This window comes from Centroberyx gerrardi, chromosome 1 (assembly GCF_048128805.1).
Source record: "Centroberyx gerrardi isolate f3 chromosome 1, fCenGer3.hap1.cur.20231027, whole genome shotgun sequence".
NCBI classification, from domain to species: Eukaryota; Metazoa; Chordata; class Actinopteri; order Beryciformes; family Berycidae; genus Centroberyx; species Centroberyx gerrardi.
The window spans coordinates 12,428,060-12,454,115 of NC_135997.1; the positions used below are offsets into that span (position 1 = coordinate 12,428,060).

Here is a 26,056-nt window from a genome sequence, read left to right on the forward strand (position 1 = left end):
TCTCTCCTCTTCTGCCTGTCAGCTTATCAGGACCCTGGCAGGCACTCTGATCAGGGTTGCTAAGCGCTGCCCGTGTATTTGTTTGCTCCTTATCCCACCGCGTGGCATGGCATGCCGCACGGTGCGCCCCGAGCCCCTGAGCGTGCCCTGCATGGAGGAGACAGATAAAACAAACAAACAAAAAAAAAAAACGGCATGAAGCTGGCAGTCAGAAAAGAGGCAGTCATCACTGGAGGAATCTGAGTGCCCTTCCCTTAGGAGATGCAGAGGAGAGGAGAGGAGAGGAGAGGAGAGGAGAGGAGAGGAGAGGAGAGGAGAGGAGAGGAGAGGAGAGGTCACTGTTCGCAATTACCATTACACTGGAGCTGATGTAACTATCCATTATATCATAACCCAGGGTGAGTGAAACCTTGCTTGAATATCACAGAGGATAAGCACAAGTTCAGTTATGTCACTGGCATTACACTCACTGGTGTGGCCAATTCCCTGAATTGTCTGCATGCAGGGATACTACTCACTTTTAACTGATTGATTGACTGGCCAATAGATGCCATGTAAACCCCATTGTTTTCTGTTTTAGTTGCAGCTGCCTGCAGGACGTGATGCAGTCAGATAGTGTCCACTGATGTCCAGTGATGGCAAGGTGCTTTGAACTCTGTATGTTGGATAGAGAGCATCTTGTTCAAAGGAATCCTTCCTTTGGGTCTTGCACCACATCTGCTGCTTTTTGGTTGTAATATAAATTCCTTTAAATTCTTTATTGCCTTATGTTACACCTGACTGTTAAACTGCCTTTCCATGAAGTTTAGGTTTCCCAGTGCTCTCAGGTATAAACCTATGGGGTGGCATAAGCTAGGCAGTTTGACATTATTAAATGGGCATCTCCCAGCACAGATGTTTAAATTGAATTAGGCCCATGACACCCAAAGAAGATAATGCAGCAAGTTCTAGCATCCCACATTCCCCAGTCTGTATACACTGTACCCAGTCTCTACAAAGAGCAGACTGCTCTACATATCACAATCCTTAATAACAATACCAAAACCATCAACTACTACTTCCAACTCAGTATAGTCAAACTAACTTACTGCTGATAATGCAGACTCCAAAAGTCTAATGTACTTTACTTAAAGGGCAAATCTTGGCCACGGTTGTAGATAGATACCATTTTTTCAGAGAATTCACTATATCTGTCAACATCTCGTTGTGTTTGAATCTCCTTTCTCTTCATCCTTTCGTCTCTGAAGCACCCTCTTTCTTTGTCCATCTTATCCCAAGCCTCCCTCTGCTCTGTGATGGTTCAAAAGGCAGAGGAATGCAGTGATGGCTGGACAGAGAGACACAGACAGAGAATCACAAAGGCTCTGTTGTGACTCTCCTGAGTCTGGGAGCCGGGGGTGGGACGACAGAACCCAGATCTGTCCCAGAAGACGCTTCTGTGGGATGGGTATGTGTCTTAAGTGCATGATGAGAGCATGTGTTTTGATATGTATTGTGCGTGGAATCAAGCTAATCTGCCGCTCATTACGTGCGCAATATGTACACAATAAATGTATTCCCCTAGTTCACAGCTATTTACTCCTTGGTAAGCAAAGCCATGTCCCAAACTTTACGTTATGGGGTGAAGGTCAGAAGCAGAGGCAGGACAAGAAGATATAAAGAGACAAACAGTGAAAGAGAGTCAGATAGGCATACCCAAACAGAGAGAGCGAAACAGAAAGAGAGAGAGATGAGAGACAGCACAGTGCCCGGTGGAGGGAGAGGAGGAGGAGGCAGTGAGTAAATAGTCAGCGGCTCTAATAGGAATATCAAGCCAGTGAAAGGTAAACAGGCTTCTCCAGGCAGATACAAAGGGAATGTGGCGGCTTTGAGAGCGCTGGAGTGCCGGCACGCCACTGTGGCACGGCGATAACGGCCCCGGGCCTGCCTGCATCCCAGAGATAAGGCCGAGCACTGGCATGTGTCGCCCCTGATCCCAATTTCACAGTCAATATTCATCCAGCCCGACAAACAAGCACCATTTAAGATAAAAAATAAATATAGAGTCCTTCTGCTATTACCTCCTGTTTATTAATCTGCACACAGCACCCACTGCCTTTTAAACAGTGGTAAACACCCAGCCTTCCCCGCCGCACCCCCTCTCTTCCTCTTCCCTTCCTCCCAGATCCCCCCTAACCGCACCCTCCCACCCCCCAAGCCCTCCCCTCCCTCCTCCCAATCCTCTCTTCCTCATCTTTCCCCTGTCTTCCTACACATCTGGGGATTTGCATGGCTTCCCTTATTCTTCCGCTATTGCTGCAGGGGTGTGTGTCTGTGTGTGTCTCTGGATTTGTGCGTGTGTGTGTGTGTGTGTGTGTGTGTGTGTGTGTGTGTGCTTGTGTGTAGTATGTATTCATCTTGAGCACACCTGTGTATGTATGTATGTATGTATGTGTGTATGTTATTGTGCCCAGATGTATGTCTATGAGTGTGCGTGGATATGCAGGAATGGCTACTCTCTTTGAGTGATTACTGCAATAGGTTTGTGTGTGTGCGTGTGTGCGTGCGTGCGTGCGTGCGTGCGTGCGTGCGTGCGTGCGTGCGTGCGTGCGTGCGTGCGTGCGTGCGTGTGTGTGTGTGTGTGCCTGGGTCAGGCTCCAGCTGTAAACCTGGATCTCTCCCTCTCTCTCCCCTGACATTCTCCTTCCCTCACCTGACTCCCACACTGCAAAAAAGCCATCGTCTGTCATTGACTGCCATATTCAGTCTTAAAATTTCATTTTTCTTAAAACAGACAAGATTGGGAGATTGGCCCAATACTCCAGTTATTTCCTGTAATGAGAATAAGCCAGATCACTCCACTAGTAAGTCAAGAAAATGATACTTGATTGAAGAAAATTCTTGAAACACGTTGATTTGAGTTGGAAATTAGTGGAATTACCTCACATATAGGCAATGTTTTTCCACGAAAAAGATTTTAAGAGTTAATACTGGATTAAGTGACTTGCTAAGAAGGATATTTTTTTTGCAGTGCAGGCCTTGAGCTGGAGCAGGCAGGCCGGCCGGGCTCTGATTACTATCTGCAGCAATCAGACAGAGGAGTAAACCAATAGCTTATAGACGAGAAGTAACCAAACTGCTTGGACTGCAGTTTGTTTTATTCTTTTTGAAGGAGTAAGCACAGCGCACCCTCTTTTATTAACGTCATTAGTTTTGTGACAGCACACAAAGAACTGAGAAAGGCAACAGTGGAGAGATACAGCATGAGATGAGCCAGGATTAAAACTTGTGAAGTTACATGGTACATGTAAGTCGCTACTGCACAGCCACCAGCCACTGTAGTTGTCACAGTCCCAGACATGGACATTACATTCAGCCAGTTCCTTTCTCTGCTGGCAGCTGGACAGTAATCATTCATACCACTGTCCTCTCTTGCCCCCTGACCGTCAATGCTCAGCTCGCCTATCATCCTCTACATTACACCTGACTTGCTCCATCACAGCTCACTCACCCATCCCCTCCCTTCCCCTTGGCCTTCTCCTGCCCTTCCTCTCTCTCCCTGGTATAGACCTGCCCATGCCTGGCCAGCTGGCCATATCCCTTTAAATCTGGCCTGGGCTGAGCCGCTGTCTCCAGGAGATTACTGCACACTCTCCTAGGCTCCACAGATGGGAGAGACAGGCTGCCAGCTGGCACAGGGACACCCACTATCCCCACTGGAAACTGGCCAACAGGCCTGGCTCTCTGCTCTACACTCTGCCCATTCACACTCCTGATAGCTATAGCCCTCCAACTTCCTGCCCTTATATCTCCCTCTTACTCCTCTGCCCCTCTCTTGCTCTTTTCCTCTCCTTCTATCTCTCTGTCTTTCACAATGACCCTGCCTCTTGGAAGACTTTCCTCCAATCACTTTCTCTCTCTCTCTCCTCCTCTCTCTCTCTCACACACACACTTTTTCTTTCTCTCCCTCTCTCTCCCTCTCTCTCTCTCTCTCTCTCTCTCTCTCTCTCTCTCGGAGGAAAAAAGGAAGGGACTGAGGGTTATTGAAAGGTGTCACATGTGCAGATGTGATAAGAGTGCCAGGTAGAGATAACCAAGCGCCCTTCATCACCATGTAACCGTACACAGGCTGTCCTCTCGAGTTAAAACAGAACATACACACACACACACACACACACACACACGTATATAACACACTCGGGTAGGACAAGTTCATTATCCCTGTGTGTGGTGGCACGATAAGACCTAGATCTCCTGAAATAGCTGTGCTATCGAGCCAAGGCTCCTACTGCCGAATAGGAAAAAAGAACCTGGGGTAGAATATATATCATCATCCTCTCTGCTCTGTTATCTGTCACCTTCCATTACAGGGGAATCAGGCTCTTTCTTCCCAGAGGAAAACAGCTATCAGGAAATATGTTTTCTGATGTAGTGAGAACACATTGTGGTACCTCCCGCCATGGCGATGCTGTTGTGCCCGCTTACATGCGCCGGATCCCGCTGTGGGTCCTGCTTCCTAAGCGTGCTGAGATTTGGCCCTTTGGCACTGTGACACCTTCCACATGTGGACCAGCCGTGGAGAATGTGTCAAAGTGTCAATGAGGATAGTAATGTGAAACGACAATTATTAAAACACACCGCTCTTTTATCTCTAGATATTCATTTTTCTACTCTGTTTAAACTGGTCAAGATTTTGATTTAAATCCTTCGCCTCTACACAAACACACACACAGTAAGTCTAAGTTCAGTTTCACAATGTAACCAGTATAGTGCAACAGTACTTACATGTGTAATGTTCACAGTATATGCATATCCATAGCTCTGTATAGCGGAATGGCCTTAACTGGCTGAGAGAAAATGTGCCGAAACTTTTCTCCCCAGCCTGCTGCCTGACCACCTGCTGAGCACTGAGATGATTACAGTGGGAGATTGCTGTGCCAGATTACTGCGACCCGAAGGACCCCTCCAGATGGACACACACACACACACACACACACACACACACACGCAAGCACAGACACACACACACACACACATACACAAACACCTGGCATCTCCATTTAGGACACTATCTCAGAACCACGGCTGTTTGTGTTGATTACACACATACACACACTTTACATACAGTACACACCTACAAATACTCAATCATCTGTCATGGCCACTTGCCACGTGCGTGAGCAGAGGGCAATGTGTCAGTAGTAGGAGGAGGGTCCTGTGGTAGCGAACAGCTGGATGGACCACAGGGGGAATGGAGGGGGGGATAGGGGGATGTGTGTGTGTGTGTATATGCGTGTGTGTATGTATATTCATGCAAGTGTATTATGGTTATGTAGCTACATCCACAACAGCGGGGCAGTTACAGACACAAACCCGCACATTTCCACCAATTCTCTGCTCTGCCTGTATAAACAGAGGATAGGTAGAATACAGGAGGGAAAGTAAGGACGGCTTCATATCGAGAGGGGCAAATAGGGGCAAAGCCTAAGCAAAAGAAAAAGAGGGAGGAAGAAGAGAGAGAGAGAGAGAGAGACGGAGAAGATCTACATTAACTGACATGGCGATGCATCACTTTGCATCATATGTGATGGCTTGTCATTACCCTTCACATCCAACTGCACATCTCTCCCGACCAGACTGTGGACGTCACATAACATCAGTGAAATGGAGAAGTTCACTTGAGGCCTTGTCCCCTTCCCTCCTCTCCTCTCCATATACGCTGCCCCCTCCAGCCAGGCTCCCCTCTCTCTACCTCCTCCTCCTCTTCCTCTCCTCCCCCGCTCCTCTCCTCTCCTCTCCTCTCCTCTCCTCTCCTCTCCTGCCATGTTTGCAGGAGCGAGGGCTTTGGAGGGTGGCACTCCGATGGCGTGAAGCCAGATGGCAGCCACAAGGCAGGCGACGTGGCGCAGAGCAACGAAGGGTGCGCACACACACACACACACACACACACACACACACACACACACACTCACACACACACACACACTCACACACACACATACAATCACTCACTCACACTTTCTCTCCTTAATGAACAACCATGAATTATTCATCGCACACACACATACACACACTTGTACACACACACACACTCACACATACACACACCTCTCGCAGGGCACATACACAGCTCCTGTCAGCAACAGAAGGCTCTGCGACTTCTCTCTATTTTATTATCATTTCTCTAGGCATTTTCCTTGGTTGTAAAGGAATACCAGGTGGTGCTCACCCTCCCCGGCTATCAGCACCCTCTTCTCCCCTCCACCCTTCCTTCACCGAGCACCCCGTCCCTCTCTCTTTCTCTCTCTCTCTCACTCACTGTCTCTGACTCTTTCTTTCTCTGTCTCTCCCGCTGCCTTTTCTGTCTCTTGCATTGCCCCCCCCCCCCACCCTCTTCAGCTCATGAGTAGAGTGTGTTACAGGTCTACAGACAGAGACAGGAAGAGAGAGGGAGAGCAAACTAGGGAGAGAGAGAGAGAGCTTGGAGGAAAGTCTTCTGAGAGGCAGTCTGAGGAGGACTCACGCGGGGGAAACGCCTGCCTGACTTAAGCTCGCTTCCTCTCATTTGGCCTCAGCGGCTCTCAAGGGCTGTCCATTGTGTCATAGCTGTGAATAAATCCTGACATGGAAAGTGTCTGTGAATGTTTTGCTGGTGGGTAGATAAGGAACGGAGTAGCTTGGAAGACAATCTGTTGAAAAAGATTCAAGATTTAAAAGTTTATTGCCATAAACTCAGGATAGACACAGGATCCATCAGATGGATGTACTCTAATATAATAACCATTGCTATATGCAACACACTCAATAAATAATAACCAAAGTCCAATTAAATAAAATAAGAGTCTCAAGTGCTAGTGGCTTGCAGAGCTCAGACCCATCGATTAAAACACTGGCTCAGGTCAAGTGTTGTGAGGAAACCAAGAGATCCCAGTCCTGATAGCTCTTAACCTTCTTCCAGAGGGACAGAGAGAGAAATCTGAGACTTTGCTCAGTGGGAGGTGTCAGAGAACACCTTTAAAAACAAAAATAAGTGAAAATGACTTTTTCCACCTTGTCAGCTAATTTTTCCATGTCATAATGTACACCTTTTTAACAATACATGCCAAAACAAGTAAAAAAAAACCAATAATAATAATTTCAAAATCAAATTCAAATCAAGATCCCATTGTGTTTCCTTCCTGGAAACTGGTATATTTTTAGTCGTTGTTGCATCACGTACCAGTAGGCGTACTTAAAAATCCCAATTATGTCATTATAGACTTTTGAACAATCCCTCCCTCCGCTCCTCCCATCATATTAAACCTGCAACTTCTCAACTTTCAAAGTGACATGAAAGGCAACGCTGGAGACAAAATCCTCCTCCACTCCTTCCTCCTCCTCTGCTGCACTCCGAGGGTTTCGTCCACTGCCTGCTCCAATAACGGGGGTGAAGGAGGTGTTGCAGGAGGCGAGGGGTTCTCTACAATGTGATGCAGGCTAGCATCCAGTTCTTCTGAGTCACTTTTATGCTGCAGTCCACCACCGCCTACTTTTGAAGGATCTCGCCCCATGTTATGTCCCGCCTCAACATTCGGTTTGGTTATTTGTTGGTTTGCTGCTTGTTTTGTTTGTTTCTCAACACGGGGGCAGTGAAAGTGTAAAGTGGCCACGACAGATATGACTGATGGGCAGATGAAAACTCGCCCTAGCTGTCAGAGGGGCCCAAGGAATAAAAAGGAGATGTGAAGCGATGGGGGGGGGGGGGGTGGAGCGGTGGAATAGAGGATGGTCCTGAGGGAGGAACAGAGCTCTCTAGGGAGAGAGGGATGAGGAAGTCTGATAAGGCGCACGTGGATGAGAGGAGAGATGGAAGAGAAAGGGAAGGGGAGGTGGGGGGAGTGAGGAGGGAGGGAAGGGATGGAGAGAAAGAGCTATAGAGTGAAGGGAGGAGAGGGACAGGCTGCGCTGTAGTAAAGGTCACCAGCCTCCCCTGTGAGGTTGAGTGGTATTTGAACCTCACTCCTGTGGTTACAATGTCTATTCACTATCCTGTGTGTGTGTGTGTGCATGTGTGTGTGTGTGTGTGTGTGTGAATGCAATCAGGGGTGTGTGTGTGTGTGTGTGTGTGCTTCTGTGCAAGTGTGTGTTTTTTCTGGCAGTGGACGGTGTGCAGAGACCAGAGCTGTAGCAAAAAGCTGACACCTTTAGGATCCGTTACTGTGCTGAGCATCATCTGGGAGACTAGAATACAAGAAGGGGGCGGTATGGCTGGCATCTCACACACACACACACACACACACGCATGCACGCACACACACACACACACACGCAGTACACACAGGAAGACCAAAGGGCTTGAGATAGACAGATGGGGATGGAGTTTCACAGATGGACATACAGACCAATGTACATACACACATACATACACACACACACACACACACACACACACTGACAGAGTTAAGGACAAACTGACAGTGGAGACAGGTGGGAGTGAAAAGGCCAGCAGCCAAGGATTCAGCCGAATGAACGCAGAATGAATTCAGCAATCAAACCCCCTCTCTCTCTCTCTCTCTCTCTCTCTCTCTCTCTGTCTCTCTCTGTCTCTCTCTCTATCTGTCTAGTTGATGATCCCAAGTTTTAAATAAAATATCATGATTCATGCCATTCTTAAACTTCGTACAAGTATTTTTTTGTGTGTCATCAACAAACAGAATAGGTAACGCTTGCTTGCATCAAATTTTAAATAGTTTTCAGTTAAATCCAAAAGCGGAGTCCAGAGGGAGAGCAGGGAGAACTTCTGATAACTGATAAGTTCAACATGTCTTTCTGATTTTTTTTTCCCATGCAGACTCATCTGAGATGCAATGACAGATACAAGCGCATGCTTTTCCGACCATGCCTTTCCAGTAGTGTCGGCGATGTTTGATGATATGAAAAATAGCCAAAAAGGCCTGTTAATATGAATAATGCTGTACTATATTGTGTGATTAATGTGTAATATTTGTGTTATGTATAAAACAGGAAAGCAGCTACAAGAGTTTGGAGAGCAATGTTGAGGGTTATGTGTTACATTTTAGAGATATGGAAGATTTGCGTTTGCTTTACGCCTGTTAATTCATAACCTTATTCTAATCCTTGACTTACTGTTGGAGGTTCATTAGTAGGAACTGGAGGTTGGATGTGAACCTCTGCTTAAAGGAGGCATTGTGGGCTTGCTTAACCATTAAGGTGCTGTGTATACCATTTTAACATTAACACATTCATTTTGTGGCATTACTATAATTGCCATATTGTAAACAAAGCAGACATCACTGAAAAGATTGGCAGCGTTTAACTGCCACCAGGTTGGATTTTGTGGGAAATCTACTGGATTGCGTTGCCACAATGTGAGATTGCTTTATGGTACAAAACAAGAACTGTTTTATAAGCAAGTAATACACAACTTCATTCCAATTATTCTAACTGCATATTTTCAATTGAATTAGCTTACCTTGTCAGAATGCATATTGGCTGTTATAAAGGGCTGTTATTGGCTGTTGTCCTTCTTGATCTTCAAAATTTTGAAATGTAGTCTTAATTTTGAGAAACGCAAGATGCAAAAACAGAGCACGTATAATATTAATATTCAGCCAATTCAGCAGTGAAATATTGCATGTCGTTGACTTCACTTGAGTTTAATAGTCGCTCATATAAATAGAATACCATTGATTTTTGCCTATAATGCCATTATCATGATGTAATGATCACTCTCGTCAGAAAACAAGCAACCTGATTATAAGGAGGGAGAATGCCATTGTTTGTGATGCTTTATTTCTGTGAAAGTCAGTGTGACTAATTTGGAGGGACGTGTGTGCATATATGTGAGTGTTTCTATCTGAGACACAAAGAGAGAGCGAGCTGCAGGAGGCCGGGGGAAGATGTTTAAGGCCAGTGTGATTGTGATGAAGCGAGACAAGGAGGGAGGGCAGAGCAGGCCACAGTCATTATCACCTGGGCTCCGCTCCTGTGAGGCGGCCCTCTGCACACGGCTCACCGCCAGCGCCTCATTTTCTTACCCTGCTAATCAATAGATCCTTTGTCTGATTGGTTACGATTGAGTCTTCAAGAGGGGCAGGCGGCTGCTGATTTCATCACTGACCTCACATCGACATCCCTCTGCCTCTGCACACGTACAGATACACACAAACACACCAGCCACACACATGGATAAAGAAATAACAGGGGTTCAGTGTGTGTGTGTGTGTGTGTGTGTGTGTGTGAGAGAGAGAGAGACAGAGAGAGACAGAGAGAGAAAGAAAGGGAGAGAGAGAGAAGAGGGAAGATCATCTCAGATGCCAGACTTGATGTGCTATTCTTTAACTGCCTTCTCTTCTTTGATTTCTCCTCTGAGGGATTAATTACAACGTGTTGTTTCTTAATAGTGAAAGGTCCCATGACCCCTCACCCACCCACTGTGAGCCGTGACGAATTTACAGACTCCCCACCAACTGGCAGGCCTCAACTCTCTCCGCACACCCACACTCTGCTTCACGTCTGATGATACAGCCTTTCTCTCTGCGTGTTTCTAAGTTCTCTTCTGTTTGTCTTACCATGTGCTGATTGTTGGTTCTGGAGAGAGCTTGGTTTAAGCTGTGTGCTGTAAAGCTGCAGGCTCTGGGTGTGAGCCTGGGCCAGAGAGGGAGAGTAAAGGGGGATGGGGCCTCCCTCCCCTGTGTCTGTCCTGAATGGCTGTGTAATTGCAGGGCGGCTGGTCCCGGGCCCCCGCTGCGTGGAGATGAGAGCTAGACCGCTTCAATCCTGACCCCGTGATCCTGCCTCTATATTCTGTCTTTCTCACTCTCTCTCTTTCTTTCAATATCTATCTATCTCTTAATGTCTTCTCCTTTCTCTCTTTCTCCTTCTCTCTCTCTCAGAAAAACATACATACCCACAACACAGATACATTTCTATCTGTGGTGAATAGTCAAATGGCCGGCCCAGCAGGGAGGTGGACCCATGCAGGGCTGCGGCTGCTCAGGCCAGGTTTGTTAAGGCACAGCAGTACCAGGCCTAGCAGGTGCCGGCTTTAAAGACTTGTTAGGAGGTGACATGGAGATAAAGAGAGAAGCAGACACAGACAGCAGACTGCATCCTTTCTCTCTGCATGGTGCTGCACGATCATCTATGATAGGACGCCAGGCGTTGTGAATGCTCTAATAGCTCTCTCCGCAGAGATCATAATGACAACAGGGAATGTTATTGATATGTTGTATAGAGGATGATTTGGTATTTATGCTGTGTGGCTTATTTTGAAAAGTTTCCAGTTATTGCTAAGGCTAGGTTATCACCACAATGGATTCACAATTTAATTTAATAACTGGAAAAAACACTGTAGGTGAATATCTGCATCATGGCAGCATTCTTCACTTTGTCATTACTAATCTTAAATTTGCTGTGCCACCAGACATGAGCAATGACAGAAAATGACACAAAAAAGAAGAATATGCTATTTCAATTCAGTTCAGTTTCTGTGGTATTGCGAGACTGAATTAGAGGATACTAAATGATCAAGCCCCCCACCCCCACTCCCACCCACCCATAAATCTTTGTGTTCATATAACAGAAATATTGCCATAATGTTGTGTTTTTCTCTCCAAAGTTCAGAGGGATTTAGAAAAAGCAGCTATTAAAATTCATGTGTGCAGCTTGGTTTCACAGCAGCTGTTGACATAATTACAGAGAGAAAAAAAGTGTGAAATTAATTTCAAGTTTAATGTAAATTATAGTGATTGGCAGAGCTGTGCTAATCGCCATTCATGTACAAAGAAAATATGCATGCCTCAAGCATGTGCATGTGCGTGTGCACAGGGAGACGCACAGATAAACAGACCATCAGAAAGTGGACAGACACAGACGTGCACAAGGATGAATGGACTCAAATAAAATGCATGAGCAAACACACAAGTCCTCAAGCAACAGAATAAAAAACTAAGCCACATTAAGCGTAGATGCAAGTAGTAGCACTGATAATCCCCATAATCTAATAAAGAAACAATGTCGTTGTTGACAAAAAGCTACTAAATAACACTGAGTTCATCCCATTTGTTTCTCATTGGAACTTGGAGCTGATGCAAGAGAATATTTTATACATGTGGCCTTATTTTCTTCATCATACATCTACTTAACATTTCTCATACTTTTACGTAATTTTCATGATTTAAGGCAAGTTCCTAAATATTCACGTATTTTAAAGGCCATGTGGCATTTACACTGGAACCCAAAAAAGCTGAAGTGTTGCTTTGTTTCTGTGATGAAGTAAAGGTTAAATTACAACACAACCTGTATCGGTCATGCCCAGTACATTCATTCAAACCATTACTTATCAGTTATTGCTTAAAGGGAATAAGGAAGCTGCTGTATTTACAAAGCAAAAGTGACACTGCAAATTTCTCAATAATGAATTACGCACAAATGCATCAGTTTTGTTTTCAGCAATTGTCTGATATTGAATGCTTGTTTTAGTGTGTGCGTGTTTATGTGTGTGTGTGCTTTTCATTTAAATGACATTTAAACATCCAAAGAATATCTAGTTCTATCCAGTGTTAATAAAAACGCCCTGAACTTAATGTCTTTGAAATGCTTTCAAAACATCTGCACACACATTTTTTTGTAACATCTGCCACGACTGCAGTGAAACACCCACCGACTCACAGATTATTTCTTCTTGAATAGCACAGACTCATTGCACACATCACACAGAACCATGTCAGACTGTTCAGAGGATAAGGAAATATTAAAGAAAACATTTCACACAACTGTTCCAACATTTTCAGTTTCTAAAACATTCATGCAACACAAAGAAATGTTACTGGAATACCATCAAAACAACAAGCTGTTGCGGTAAATGTCGCTACATTCCTTTTAGTTTTATTAAAGTCAGACTCAAATCAAGGCAGGAACATTTTTTATCAAATTCAAAAGGTTCTCTTCAGTTTTGTTATAACGGATCTTTGCCGAATTTCATGTTTCATACTCATCTGTGACATACTGTGCCGCTGCCTATCTTATGGCAATATGGCTATGAAATATGTATTCATGTCAGCGATGTAACATAATGTGTCAACACATCAACTGTAAAAAGTGACAACGAATCTCATCATTAAATCTAATCTTATGACTACTTGACACGTATATTTGTGGCTGAGGGGAATACTGCCTATCAATGCAAATGCAAAAATAACAAGAATGTTTTTATAGATATTTTAGAATAAGTACATACTAGTAACACCATGAAATATTTATTCTCATTGACTTTAATCAATTTCATTTGAATACGTCTTTATAGCTTTCAGAGGCTATTCCCACAGCTCTTCCCACATTGCCAAAATATTTGTGAAAATCACATGTTGGACAAAAGTTCCTCTCAAGGATTTTGCAACAACATTGCAAAATCAGTGAAGAAGCACGTAAAAAAGTTGACTTCTAAAACATTTCTATGTGCAAATGTCTAAATGAAAACAGAGGCTGAAGGTTAATCACAGACCAAAAGCGTATTTGTTAAATTCTTGGGTGGCAGGCGGCCTCATGGGCTCCAACATCCTTCAACCCGGGTTCAAGCCCTCTTGTCAGCAAGCATCCACCCTGCTGAAGTGTCCTTGAGCAAGACACTGAATCCCTACTGCTTCCACTTTTTGACTGTTCCCTCAATGTCTGGCCTCTAAACACTTGTGTTGGATGTTTGGTGCCTAGTAAGTGGTGATCAGGTCAAAGGGTTAAGTGACCAGAGAGAGAGAGAGAGAGAGAGAGAGAGAGAGAGAGAGAGAGAGAGAGAGAGAAGAGAGACGAGAAAGAGAGTGTGGTTGTCTGTCTTTCTTTCTGACTCTTTATATTGGTATATGGATATGTTATATGGGCTAGTGCATGCATGCATGAATGTGCTTGCGTGTGTGTGTGTGTGTGTGTGTGTGTGTGTGTGTGTGGGAGGCGGAGTTCCTGAGAGGAGCGTCAGGTGGTCCAGTAGATGATAAGGACGGTTTAATTCACTCAATGCTCAGCTTTCACTATATCCACTTGATCCTGCAACCGCTTATGTGGTTGCAGGTTATACTCAGCTTTGGCACACACACACACAGACACACATATACACATAACTGCATACATATACATAACACTCCCCAACATGGAAACATGTTCATCACTCAAAAATGTATAGCTAGATAAATGCATACAGACTCTAACATACATTTTTACATTTAGAAATATAGCGAGCACATATGGCGATAAAATACACACTTGTACAGACGCACACACACACACATACAAACACACACAGACACACTCCTTCTCTGTTCTCCTCAAGGCCTGTCACTCAACACGTCACCCTGGCATCTGGAGTCTACCCACCTCCACCCAAATTAAAACAAGGAGGGCAAAAAGATATTTTCCAATTCAGCAGATGTGAGTCATTTCATCTTGTGATTCAAATGAGTTTGGTGTTTTGTGTGAACAGATGTCCGTACCCCGCCTCCTTTATCAACATTAGCTGATTGGGTTTTAGCATGCAGCTTGCCGTGCCTCTGCCTCACAGGTACTAACACACTAATCTGCCTCTGCACAGCTGTGCTGCACGATGGAGGAGGGAGGAATGGAGAGAGCGAGAGAGCAAGGGCAGAATGGAAAGATGGAGAAGGGCTGGGAGGGATGAAGAAAGAGATGGAGAGGGAGAGGGAGACAGAGATGGAGACGGAGGGAAGGAGGGAGGGAGAGAGCCAGAGGGCGGCCTGGAGAGAGGATGTTGGTAAGACAAAGAGAAAATCGGAGAAAAATAGACGCTAGCAGAAGCAGGAGGGGGAGAAAGAGGTTGAAAGAGGGGGTGAGAGGAAAACAAAGGAGAGGTGCAGAGAGCGAGAGAGAGAAAATAGAGAAAGGAATGAAAGAGTAAAAGTGTTGGGGGGGACCAAAGACCTTTCAGCGAGGCAGACTCAGGACACAGACTTTGCATGTGTGTGTGTGTATGTGTGTATGTGTAGGTGTGTGTGTGTGTGTGTGTGTGTGTGTATGTGTAGGTGTGTGTGTGTGTGTGTGTGTGTGTGGCGAGGGCAGCAGCTCTCAGATAATCCCTCACCGGCTTCTTGGCCCATAGCGGTTCATACTGGGAGCACCTGCAGCAGAGCCAGTGTCACACTGTGGTGACACACTTTCAGCTCTAATGGTGTGTGTGCTTGCAGGTGCGTGTGTGTCTGTGTGTCTGTGTGTGTGTGTGTGTGTGTGTGTGAGTGTCTGTGTGTTGCTTAATCATTATAATCCAGCTTTGCGTGTCCCCCAGCCATCTCAAACACTATTCACCACTCCTACTCCTCTGAACTGAGATGTGATTGGTGAATGTCTGTATGCGTGTGTATGCATATGTGTGTGTGTGTGTGTGTGTGTGTGTGCGTGCGTGCGTGCGTGTGTGTGTGTGTGTGTGTGCCACAGTGGTAAGGACCTCTGGTGTGTTTGTTTACCCAGCCGTCGTGCCACAACAACGGGTCTCTTTCTGTCTGTGCACCTGTTCAGCAGCCCTGACATCAGCAGCACACAGCGCACAAAGACCACCTCTGGACCCCAGAGGGGAGCAGCAGGAGGGGAGAATGAATTAGGGCTTTGGGAGAAGCAGATCGGAGGGAGGGAAAGAGCATGCAACGATAAGAGAGGAAGGTAATACCGGGTGAGAGCGGGTGGAGAGATGTTGAAAGGCGCGGGGAGGGGAGTAGAGGCTGGATGAGAGTCGTGCCGAGGCGGAATGAGAGGTGGAGTGGTGCAGGATGGGTGCTGCGTCCCTGCTAGTGTTGCTCCCCTCATCTTGGAAGTTTGTAGGACGGGGAGAGATGGATGGCAGAGTGTGAGGTAAAGTGTGTGAGGGTGGGGTTAGGGTGAGGCACACTGGGTGAAAAAATGACAAAAGGCGGGGTTGAAGTAGAGTTAGGTGCTACAATTGGTGAGTATGGGTGGTGGGACATAGAGACTTGATGGGTGGGGGTGAGGACGACGTAGGGTGGCTGGGTGCTGTGTCCCTTGCGTCATTCCCCTCCACCCCAGGAGTTGATCGGGTGCACTCAGCTTGTGAGCTCATTAAAAAGCACCCATTATCCCGACATTTGCACGCATCACATGCAAAACTAATTTACTTGTAAGAAATTAAAAGTTCATTTTAATTGAGCTCGCGCTGCAGTATGCAAATGAGGAGTACATAATGTACATCGATGCGGAGCAGACAACACACTGGAAACGGACTTAACCCTTTCGTAACGGCACAGGGAATCCTCAGATCCACATAATATTCTGATAAACAAAGGAAATCGTTATTTGTGAAACCAGAAACTAACATTATAATGTGCAAAGGAGGTACTGCATATATTTTGTTTGTTTGTTTTGCTGTAATATTTTTTTGGACACACAAAAACACTCTAACAGGCAATAATATTAACATGTAGCTGCTTTAGTACTTTTGATACAGCATTAACACTATGGGATATATTTGTTTGTATTTCCGAAAATGGCCATATCTCTGATCTGTTTGAGCATTGTGACAATGTCTGTTGTGTGACAGTCAGAATCACAAAAGAGCATCAACACATCCCTGTCTGTTATCGCTAAATGTCACCAACAATATCAAACGAATCTGCTGGACTGACTGTGGACTTATCACCGTTTTTTCCCCATGCACATTTATTTGTTTGCTGGGGGGAGAATTTGACATTGTAAATCATTTCTGTGGCAATTTTCCAAGCCCGAGCCACTACTTTACATCTATCTTAAAAGTAGATGTCTGTATCACAGAGCCGTGTCTGTGTGTGTGTGTGTATGCATTATGCACACATGTGGGTGTATGTGTGGGCTTGTGTGTGCACGTGCGCATGTGTAAGTGCCAGGAGGTTTGGCAGGAGTGTTCACAGCTCAATAAGCCAGTGAGCCAGTGAGGATCCATACGTATATTCCCCAGGTAGAGGTCAGGGGTGAGAGACAAAGGTTGGGGTCAAGCAATAAATAAGATGGAGCTGAGCTTTTATCTCCTGTGTCTGTAGGTGTGTGTGTGTGTGTGTGTGTGTGTGTGTATGTGTGACTGCTCTCCAGTGTGTGTGTGTGTCCACCCAACCTGAACCCTATGCTCTGACCTCCTTGACTCAACCCCTAGCCTGTCAATAACCAATAACACGTCAATAAAATGACACAGTCACCTGGAACGTTCCATTAGAGGAGCGTGTGTGTGTGTGTGTGAGGGGGGAGGTGGGGTGGGGGATGGGGGGTGCAGTGCATCCACACATATATGCGATCATTATGCAATCGTTCAAAGAGCTAAGTAATGTAGAACAATTCAAATGCGCAATTCAAGAGTGTGAAGCAAAGTATGTGAAGGTGCAGTAGTGGTGAGATATGATGTAAGTGGGTGAGAACGGTGTAGGGTGAGGAACAGTGGGTGGGGTTTAGGTAGGCTTAGGATGAGGTAAGAGGGTTGGGGATGACGATATGGCAAATAGGTGAGGATGAGGTAGAGTTAGTGCGTGTGGATGAAGAAGGGAAAGGGTGAGCTGCGATTGGTGGAGGTGATACGAGGAAGGTGTGAAGTACAGGTTGAGGTATGAATAGGGCCGTCTTATGATGGGCGGTGAGGTATGGGTGGTGGGACATAGGAAAGAGGAGAGACCTGATGGGTGGGGGTGAGAGTGAGGTTGGGTGGCTGGGTGCTGCTTGTTTTCCTACTTTCAGAAGAAGCCATTTGCTGTCATTTATTCTTGTACAGTGTGAAAAACAACTTCCCCAGACCTGAAAATGACCCATGCTAGATAATCCATCACAGTAAAAATTAAGCCTTAATTTGGTTTTGTCAAAGTTTCCGTTTTATAGTTCATTTATTGGGCCCGAGTTGAGTGTTTTCATATAAATACGCGCATTATATTATGCTCTGCTTACTGTCAGTCACCTGACATCCACAGGGAAAAATGGTATGGTTGCATCCATGTCTTTTTATTTTGGGCTTCTTTGTTAGCCAGGACAGCAGTTCATTTCAAGCAATGTTTGACACTGTAAAGTTTGTTTTTTAAAACGCCGGAAAACGAGCAAATGTTAAAAAACCTAATTGCATACGGCATGCATTGCAAAATGAATGGGGGAAATGTAAACTAGATGTAGACAGGAGTAAATGGGCTATAACTCCTCAGGTATTCTCGACTCAGCACTGACTAGGCAAAGTTTTTACCCCGTGGTACTGTGTTCACCGAGTGACGGCAGGTGAGTCTGGCGCTCGCAGGGCGGCATGGCTGCTTGGCACGGATCAGATGGCCGGCTACGGAGCGGTATGGAAGGCGGGCGCCTGGTTAGCTGGCGCGTGCAGGCCCTTAATGAGCAAAGTGTTGATTTGGCGCTGATCCTAATAGGATCAAAGCTGTCATTTGGCTCCCCGATGGCTGACAGGAGGCCAAGCCTGGCACGGCACCAGGAAGGAAGTGAAACGACATCACTCTCACAGACGACATACGAACACACAGACTCAAAGTCAGCCACTGTCTGTTTTTTTCGACTGTTTTTCTCTGGCTCTCTGTGTATCTCCCTCTCCCTTTTCCCCATGTCTGCCCGTCACTTTCTATCTTTCAATCTCCATATTTATTTCTCTCTCTTTCTCTCTCCCTCTCTCTCTCTCTCTCTCTCTTTCTCTCTCTGTCTCTCCCTCTCTTTCACACACACACACACACTCACACAAACATACAGAGGGACTAATGGAGCTCCAGTTCACTGTGGGAATGTACCGAAGTCAGTCAGGAATATGATATAGGGCTGATGTATGTTCGTCAGTGTTTGTGTGTGCTATCAGTCTACTGGAAAAGCCTCAAGGCCATAATTTCTAGCATGCTGAAATCACCCACGGTGAGGGCAATAGGAGCAATGTGTATTGAATGTAGATGATATTGTAATGTACTAAGTAGTGAGAGCAGCGTCTCAGCTGGCTTCAGCTCATTGAGAAGAATGATTTATTGTGCAGGAGTAAGTGGGGTTTATTTTGGCTTGGGAGCACTGCATGCCCTTAGGGGTGGTGATGGATTCACTCACACACACACATGCACACATTGTCACTTAGACATTCGCACGCACCCGCGCACACACATACACACACACACGCAAACACACACACACACACACACACACACACACGCAAACACACTATCGCTCACACACACATGCACACATTCTCACTCACACACACACACTATTCTTGCACTAAGAGCCAGAAGCCCAGTGATTCAGTCACCTTAAAATACTTTGAAACAGTATGCAGACTACAATAAACTGTAAAGACCCAAACTCAGATAGGATGGAATAAAAGCTAGTGCAAGCGAGAGGAGACAAAGACAAAGAAAAAAAAAATTCCCGATAGGAAAAAATACTCAATCCCCGCTCCGCTTCCAAATTAGAATGCAAATGTTTTTTTTTTCCTTCCTTTTTTTTTATCATTATTTGCCTCATCTTCCTCATCCCACATGCCACCCCCCCCCCTTCACCCTCCTCCACCACCCCCACCCACCCCCCCTCGTCTCCTCCATCCTTTTGTCTCAAAATTAGTGAAGCAGAGTGCTCGGGCGGCTAATTACGTATTCAAATGAAAGAGGCTCGTTAATGTTGCACTGGGGAGAGGGGAGATGATTGGGAGAGGGTGATGGAATTGAAATGAGTGCCGGGGTGTCGTTCGCTCGCTCACTCGCTCGGGTGGCGGCGGCGGCGGCGGTGGTGGAAGAGGCGGTGGTGCATCTGGAGCCAGCCGAGCGCATCCCGGCAGATGTCACCTCCCGGGGGGTCATGGGAAGGCAGGGTGGGAGAGTGGGTGGGTGCTCGGGGAGGAGGGGTGGGGGGGTGTGGGGGGGGGGCGGGTAATGTAGGAAGGCAACGGTTGGGGGTTGGAGAGGGAGGTGTGAGGTGGGGATGCGGGTGGGGGAGGGGGAGGGTGTTGTACGGTCGGACAGGAGACGCACACTTTACAATGACAGGATGGGTGGGGACTGGGGAGGGGAGGGGAAGCGGGGAGGGAGGGAGCGAGGGAGGGAGGGGGGGATACATGGCTTTGTTTCTGCAGAGGACACACAAAGAAGAGAAATGGGATGGTTAATTTAGCTCAGCAGAGAAAGAGAAAAAAAAAATAAAATGAGCTAATGAGCGTGTTGTTGTTGTTGTTCTCGTTGTTGCTCTATATGGTTGCTCTGCTATGTGACCTGCTGCAGCGTGTGTCTGTGAGGAATCATGTGAAGAGGACGACAATGATGCTAATTCTGTCTAACTGTACACCTGCAATGAAACAGACCCAAGTTTTTACTCAGGCGTACATCTGGGCACATTTTGCGGGGCTGCACACGTGTGTTCGCTGCATACACACGTGTGCAAAGGTGTAAACACTGAACCTTAAAGTGCGTTTGGAGGGGGGAGATTGTCAGTGACATTGTTGTGTTTACAACAGACTTTCAGCATTAAGAACACCACTGAATATGCTCCATATCAGTGTTTATTGCAGGATTCAGGTGTGTGTGGTGTTGAACTGAGTGAGCAGTGGAGGAGTAATACATTGAGGTGCGCTGCAGTGGAAAAAGTCCAGGCTGAAAGACGCACAGAGGCAGAGAGTGAGAGATGAGGTGAGGTGTTCATACAACCCCAACCAGCCATCTGCTCTCTGTGTCCTTCATCTGACATGCTTCTCACCCGTATTCGCCCACACATACACACGCACGCTCACACGCAGACGTGCACACACACACAACACACACACACGCTTTCCTCCAGTCTTATCCTGTATTCATGAGGGCTGTCCTGCCAGCTCGGTACCCTGAGGCCCCTGGCCCCGTGGCCTGCAGCTATCATTAGAGAGAGCCTGTACTCTCATTATTGATCCCCTGCCTGTTAATGCTATGCATGCTCCGTCTCTAGGGGGCACCACTGGGACCGGTGGCCCCCACCAGCCCTGCACCGCTGCTGGGAGGGTGTTTCATCAACGACACATCAGCACACGCGCACATGCATGCACGCACACACACATACACACGCACACACACACATATACCCTTCTCCCCTACGGGCCAGCCAGCACAGAGGCATGTGATTCGCATACCTAAACAACACATAGGTGTGACTATGGTGTGATGGATGTGCTGCAGGTACAGTGTTACTGTGTGGAGAGACAAAGTGATGAAAGAGGATTAAAGGTTGCTTATGGGATCTATCTATCTTTTTATGTATAAATGTACAGTATGTATTCATGCATATATGTATGTATGTATGTATGTATGTATGTATGTAAGTATCTATCTATCTATCTATCTATCTATCTATGTATCTATCTATCTATCTATCTATCTATGTCTCCTGTCTCTCTATATGTTTGTGTGTCTGTTTGTCTGCCTGTCTCTCTCTCTCTGTCTCTCTCTCTCCTCTCTGTTTCCCTCCTTCCCCTCCCATGTTTTTTTTTTTTTTCTGTGAATCTCTGACGGAGATGCATGGTGTTTCTAATTTGGCATGCAGACATTAATTCCAGCACAGCTGCTGCCTCCTCCTCCCCCCATCCTCTCTCCACACCCCCCCACCCCCCACACCCCCGACCCCACATCTCCTCCTCCCTCCCTCTCTCCCTGAAGGCTTCTCTCTAATGTGCAGCTTCAGAGAGGCGCGGCAAATTAACACCATTTGTTCTGCGGAGCATGCCTTCTTCTCAACACTACAAGCATATCTTATGAGGTTTGTCTAAATGTGAGAGAGAGAGCTGAGGAAAGAGAAATCCACAGAAATGTTACGATGTTGGGTTTTTTCCATTCAGATCCAGAGCAGATATGTGCCTAAAATAACATCTCAGAGAATGATAGATATTTTTTTTTCATTTTTTACACAAGAGAGTGGAATCCTTGTTACTTTTTATCTCTGCAAACTTGTGCCTGCAGCAACAGACAGTCTTTCTCCTCTACTCACCAGCACTGACAGAGATCAAAATGTCTAAATTGTTTCTGTTACAATAGGCAACATCCGCGCAACTATGGAGACTGATTCTTACGGTATCTATGTCACCTTAGACAAAATGCTGCTGTAGTACTATTTATCCGTTAGCGCACAACAATAGGCAGAAAGAAATTATCTCTCGAAACAAATGTTTTATTCAAACTCAAATCCCCATTGGAAACAAATATCAGTTTTGTCAGAGGAATAGCAGTTGAGACAGTGGACCATATGTGTGAGGAGAGGGAAGGGGGGAAACAGAGCAGGGGAGCTGGAGGAGGAAAGGTGGAGGGGAGGGTGTGGAGAGGCAGGAGCATCTGTAGACTCCCAGACAGGTTGTTTTGGTATTCTAAGTCCAGGCTGACAGGAATATTGAATATGGCAGACCTGCCTTTGCATACTGCAGTGCAATGCACACGCAAGGAGGCATAGGCACGCACACACGCACACACACACACACACACAAAAACATATATACACGCAGCTCTCCAGACTGCCACCTGGCAGACCCAGCAGGGCTCTCTCTCTGTGGGCACAGCTCCTTTTGAACCATGGGCTAATTCCCTCTTGCGCTTCTTGTCCTCCCTCCACTGTACCTCCCTCCCTCCCTCCCTCTCACCCCTTCTCCTCCTCTTATTCACTTATATTTTCTCTCTGCCTCCTTCCCTCCCTCTCTCAGCCCACACCTACCCTCTCCTTCCCTCCCTCCATCCTCCCCCTCCGTGCCTCCAAGATAACAGCGTTATTAACTGGCCTAGTTGACCTACACTCCTGATAAACTCATCCCACTGAGGATCCCTGCTTTTCTTTCCCTGCTGCTGCATGGGGATTACTATCTTCTGGGCCAGAGGAGGCCATAAACACAGAGTGATCGGAATACACTTTACCCGGGAAGAGATGGTAGATACAGATACACACACTCACAGAGACAGAGAGTGAGAAAAGAAAGTACGAGATGGTAAGGGAGAGAGGGGGCATTCAGTGCAGCGTGAATTGTGCAATTCACTTTAGAATATTTACACCAGTATGTTGGCCAAACATTAAAAATGATCACGACCTTGTATTCCCACAACGTATGAAGAGTAATAATTGTATTAGTTTGTAATTAGCTGGTGCTGTAGAAGGAATCTGATTAGTTATATAGGAACAGGGCTGGAATAGGGCCGGATGTGGGCCAGAGAGTAGTCAGCTGTGCCTCAGCTGGGAGAGGCTGAATAACCTCTTTAACACAGGTGCATGCTGGGAGTCTGGAGAGGGAACGGTTTCTGGAACTAAATAACGGTTTGATGTCAGAAGAGTTTCTTTTTTAAAACACATGACTTCTCTTGTTGTCTCCTTCACAAAATGCACTGGACGGGAAAGTCCAAGGGAAAGAGCTGTGTAATTGAGTCAGCAAGGAAACACTTAGAGCGAGAGACAGAGAGAGAGAGAGACGGAGAGAGAGAGAGACAGAGAGATGGGTAGACAGACTCGCAGACAAATGGACAGACAGGCGGGCAGAGCATCTACTTGAAGGCAGAGAAGAAGATGAGGGGAATAGAGAGCGAGAGAGGCGGGATGAAGTGTTGCACTTGGAAAGCTGCCGCCACATCTGCTCGTCCATGATGTCTGCGCGGCAGCCGTCAGCTGTCGTTTTGGACCGCAGTCAAGTGGAGCAGAGGTACCGCCTGGCTCACTGCCTCCCTGCCTCCTTTTGTACCCACACTGTTGGTTTCTCTTTCAACTGCTACCGAAAATAGGCTTCTCCTCCTTTCACTCCTCGTCTCGCTCTCAGCTTTTGACCCCCGCTTCCTTATAAATACAGGATTTTTTGGTTTTGACTAAATTGGACTGAATTGGCGTGAATGAGGTGTAGAAGCTTACGCACAATATCTCCGTGCATTGTCGAGTTTCCTCCTGCCAGGATTTGGAGTGCTATTACTTGGCCAGTGAGGCAAATCATAAATGTTACTTGGGGCGTCTGCTGAGAAGTAATGGCCTCCAAACCTCTGTCCAAACAACAAGCCGATCCATCATGGAAAACATGCCACTAACAGCCCAACAGGATGCATTACTGTAGAGCATTTAGCCCAATTATCACCACCAAACAAAGAATTTAAGTGTCCCAATGCATTAGGCAGGGTTGTAAATAATGGCATTGTATTTAAGCACTACCATTAGGCTTCACAGACAAACATCAGTTATTCAACACTCCATTCACTCCCCACCCATCTGCCTAATAAAACTGAGGAGAAGGGAGAGAGAGAGAGAGGGAGAGAGAGAGATTGGGCAGGGCAGGAGAAAAGGTAGAAAGGAGGGGCGAGACAGGGAAAGATCCAGAGACAACAAAATGCCCACAGATATGAAATACGGCATGCATATGCATCCCGGGGAACAATGCCAATGAGGGGAAAAAACAGAGGAAAAAGGATGTGGTGAGTGACTCTGAGAGAAACAGGAAGGTGAGAAGACACTTTTGTATGTTGAACTGTTGTTGTGCATTAGACAGCCAGGCAGCAGGGTGATGAAATAAATAAATAAGTGGTCTCTGGTCTGTGCGGCGCGGTGCTGTGCTGTGCTGCGGTGCCTGGTTGCCCATGAATATTCCATGAGGCAGAGAGTGGGGAAGTGTGCTGCCTGGAACATCTGGTCCGGTCCACAGGGACCCTCGTGGCGAGAAAGCTGCAACTTCAGGAGGAAAGGAGGGAAGGAGGGAAGGAGGGAAAAATGCCAATAAAACGAAGGAAAAAAAAAAAACTATCAGCAAGCCTGCGCATCATATGGTTGATTTGTTTTGCTAATTTGATTTTAAGACCAGCGGCCCCAGCCAATACAAAACAAGCTGAATGTATTACTTCAGCAGGTAAGATAAATCCAGCAATGCAGTATCAGGGTCATCTTTATTCAGAATAGGCTATATGTGTTTGATCAAAGATATAATTCACACTGTATATGAGGCAGTAGTTTGCATACTGATAAATTTGCATTCAAAGTGCCAGGGCCTGAGGTAGGTAGGTGTGTGGTGAATGGGTTATTGAGTTTCGCGCCTCCCTTATCCAGAGGCCATATTGAATGGGTATATTGAGTGTGCGAGTATGTTGGGGACTCAATGGCTAAATGGCTTATTGTACAACTGCACATTCTATGCATATGCATGTGTGTGTGTGTCTGTGTGTGTGTGAGGGAAGAGGAGAAGAGGGAGTTGAAGCTGTGAGTCACTAGCACTGTATGTAAAGAGGGCTGTTAGGATGGAAATGTAGACAGAGGTGGAGAAGAGCAGAGCGGGGCAGAGAGCAAATGACGGGGAAAGGGGGAACCGACTGTCATCAGCATAATGCGGAGCAGAGCGGCACAATGACTGTGGCCTTGTTCATGCAACTGTATTGTAGGAGAGGTCCACATGCTTTGGTTGGAACATGAATGTGAATATGTGAATAAGCAAGATCACTCACACACACACACACACACACACACACACACTGTCCTTCACACTACATGCATGTACTGTATGCATGGTAAAAAGTGTAAAGCGAGTGTGGTGAAGTCCTTGTGCTCTTAAAGGAAAAAAGCACTGTAAACACTTTAACACTGTTAAAAAAAACACATTTCTGGACCCATTTTGGCAGTGAACTTTTCTTATTCTCATGGATAACTGGCTAAACGTAGATAACGTGTCATCCAGATATTTCCAGCGTAGTTACAGTAGAGTTTGACAAGTTCAATAAAAATTTCATCTAAAACATCAAGGTCCCTCAGAATCAAAGAGGAAGAGCTTCTTTCTACACTCACCAATTTGCACTGACGTTCAAAAATCATACAGGGAGAAATCCATTATAGAAAAGGCAGAGATACCAATTTCTCCACTAACAGATGCTTCAATAGACCAGAATGCAATGCAGCCACAACGTGTTGCATTTTGAGTAATGGGCGCGGCCAAAATCATAGACAAGCGCCAATGTTCACAAACAGGACTAGCTAGCTATGTTTATATACCCATACACCCACATTTGACTGAAATCGACAAGTTTCACGCCCGTTCTCAGGGGGTTGTCAGAAAGCATTCTGGGAAATGTAGGAAATCACTAACTGAAGTAGAAGTATAGACGAGGCAGGTTGAGGAAAAGTGGGTACACCAAAC

General features: G+C 46.1%; 1 protein-coding gene and 1 long non-coding RNA gene across 3 annotated transcripts in view; one reads left to right on the forward strand and one right to left on the reverse strand.

Annotated features, from left to right (window-relative positions):
• Positions 1-26,056, reverse strand: part of spg7 (SPG7 matrix AAA peptidase subunit, paraplegin) — a 240,869-nt gene that overhangs the window by 109,779 nt on the left and 105,034 nt on the right. The gene's annotated exons all lie outside the window — the stretch shown is intronic.
• Positions 68-8,633, forward strand: LOC144538523 (uncharacterized). 2 transcript variants are annotated; one of them, XR_013504319.1, is made up of 4 exons: positions 68-398; positions 581-643; positions 1,279-1,451; positions 8,062-8,633. It is a non-coding gene; the product is annotated as an uncharacterized LOC144538523 (long non-coding RNA). The 2 variants fall into 2 exon arrangements; XR_013504322.1 differs by having other exon boundaries at positions 1,279-1,447.